A 3215-nucleotide genomic window follows, 5' to 3' on the forward strand; every position below is an offset into this window, starting at 1 on the left:
TGGATCACTGGTTTCGGTTTCTGGAGTGGCTACATAAACAGTTGCTCCCAAAGGACTAGCCTGAACACTTAGATGAATATCCCCTGCACCAGCATTCCACGGAAATTCTTTCCTAGCTCTTCCACGTCAATGAGGACGTCATAATAGCACGGCTCCGCTCCCGACACCGTATGACGTCATCGGGGCCATAAGAGGACCTCGTCGGTGTGCTGACGTCAGTTCCACCCATTTTTTCTGTGCCACCGAGGCAAACAGGCGGACCGAGACATTTTCACATGTATACATATTATAATAAATATGTATATGTTCACTGAAAAAACCATAGGTTTCAGGCACGTCATAGTTAGAAATTAGCATTTCAAAAACCTTAGAAATTCACTGAAAAAACCATAGGTTTCAAGGGCGTTAGAGTTAGTTGGACATTTCACTCGTACAAAACCATAGAAATTCCCCCGTTATAGTTAGTTCAGCTAACTATAACTCACGTGCCCACAATGCACTGCTGATGGCGTCACATATTACATCACTCATGACTTAGTCTCTGACATCACTCATGACATCACTGATGACATCTCAAATGACATCACTGATGACATCATCCAGGGAATGTGTGTTTTTCTGAAAATTAAATATGTTTTATATATGTATATCTCAATGTCGATGGAAGAATAAATGGGTATATAAGTGTCTAAATGATTGATTTTTTTTTTTAATTGATTGTATAACTGACTGATTAAGTGTATCTTAGTGAATACATGGGTTGGTGAGTAATGTTTAAATATGTAAATATCTGTATCAGTCTCTCACTTTGGGTATAAGTGGCTGGATGGGTTGGTGAGTAGCTACATGAGTGTCTATATGGGTTATCAGTTGGTTTTTTGAGTATCAGTATGAGTGTCTGAGTGTCTGTATGGTTCGGTGGGGGGTATTACTTAGTGCATAGATGAATGAATGAGTGACTCACTGTTTGTATGTGTTGAAGACAGCATGTGTGCAGGACTGTATAGGTGGATGAGTGTGTGTATGGGTGTGTTAGTGAGTGAATGACTGTCTCAATAGTGTATTTATGAGTAACTACATATGTTTTAAACTAGTATATGTGAGTATTGGTGTATATAAGTGAGTATATGTGAGAGTGAGAGATTGGAAGAGTTCCTGTACAAATAAGTAGGTGTTTCCATAAGTGATTGTTTAAGAGAGTATGTATGTGTACGTTTCTGTAGAAGTAAGTGTAGTAGTGTGTGTATAACTGTATATGCAAGTAAATGGATGTTTGATACTTTGTTTGCATGTGTGACTATGTGTGTGAATAACTCTATGGATGAGTGGCGTTGTGTAACAGGATGTATAGGTGTATGAGTACATATGATGAGTGATTACATGTATGAGTGACTGAATAGGGACTGTTGGTGAATGAGTAGATGTGTGTGCAGATCTTGGAATTACTGAAAAGGTGTGTTGTAACTGGTATTGGTATGTCCATTGTTTTTGTAAATGTTAGTTTGTATTTTTGAGTGTGTGTATCAAAGGTTATATTAGGGTGAGAGGTGGTCTGCCACTCTATCGCAAGGATTATGTCATCAGTGATGTCATCAGTGATGTCATTTGAGAGGTCATTAGTATGTCATGAGTGATGTCACTGACCATGTCATGAGTGATGTAATATGTGAAGTCATCAGCAGTGCTTTGCGTGCGTGCGAGTTATAGTTAGCTGAACTAACTATAACGGGGAAATTTCTATGGGTTTGTACGAGTGAAATGTCCAACTAACTATAACGCCCCTGAAACCTATGATTTTACTTTTTTCAGTGAATATATATTCAGTGAATATATATATTCACTGATAAAACCATAGGTTTCAGGGATGTTATAGTTAGCTGGACATTTCACTCGTACAAAAGCATTGAAATTCGTCCGTTATAGTTAGTTCTGCTAACTATAACTCGCGCGCCCGCAATCCACTGCTGATGATGTCACATATTACATCATTCATGACATGGTCAGTGACATCACTGATGACATCATTCAAAGGTTTTTTAAATGATAATTTTTAAATATAATAATTGTTATATGTATTTTTTTACACTGATTTTCTACAGTTTTTTAACTGTTTATTTTTAAATATTTTATTTTTTAAATTACAATATATATTTTTAATATAAATGGAAATAAAAATGTTCTTTAAAATATTGAAACTGAAATTTTGTTTTTTGTCAGGGTCACTGGAGTACTTGGGTACTGACTGAATGATTAGAGTACTGCAAGGAGAGTGCCTGGTTGAATTTATAAGTGTTTCGGTTTTGGCGCAGTAAATGGATTAGTACATGGTGCTGAATGGATCAGTATAGGAGTGCAAGGGGAGTGACAGGGTGTTTGCTGGAAGTGTATGGATACTGACTAAGGAATTGAAGGTGTGAAAGACAAGTGTGTAGGTGGTTAGAGGACTGCACGCATAGTGGATAGGCGTTTGAAGCAGTCCATGTGCTAAGGCCTGGCTCACTGCATGAGTACTTGGGTACTGACTGAATGATTAGAGTACTGCAAGGAGAGTGCCTGGGTGAATTTATAAGTGGTTGGGTTTTGGCACAGTGAATGGATTAGTAAATGGTGCTGAATGGGTCACTGGAGGAGTGCAAGGGGAGTGACAGGGTGTTTGCTGGAGTGTATGTATACTGAATGGGGAATTGAAGGTGTGAAACACAAGTATGTAGGTGGTTAGAGGACTGCATGCATAGTGGATAGGCGTTTGAAGCAGTCCATGTGCTCAGGCCTGGCTCACTGCATAAGTACTTGGGTACTGACTGAATGATTAGAGTACTGCAAGGAGAGTGCCTGGGTGAATTTATAAGTGGTTGGGTTTTGGCACAGTGAATGGATTAGTAAATGGTGCTGAATGGGTCACTGGAGGAGTGCAAGGGGAGTGACAGGGTGTTTGCTGGAGTGTATGTATACTGAATGGGGAATTGAAGGTGTGAAACACAAGTATGTAGGTGGTTAGAGGACTGCATGCATAGTGGATAGGCGTTTGAAGCAGTCCATGTGCTCAGGCCTGGCTCACTGCATAAGTACTTGGGTACTGACTGAATGATTAGAGTACTGCAAGGAGAGTTCCTGGGTGAATTGATAAGTGTTTGGTTTTTGGTGCAGTTTTTCAGATGGGTACTTGTGGTAACTGACCCTGACTAACCAGTCCTAGAGCCAGTGCCATGCTAAAA

Source organism: Triturus cristatus, chromosome 11 (genome assembly GCF_964204655.1).
Source record: "Triturus cristatus chromosome 11, aTriCri1.1, whole genome shotgun sequence".
NCBI lineage: Eukaryota > Metazoa > Chordata > Amphibia > Caudata > Salamandridae > Triturus > Triturus cristatus.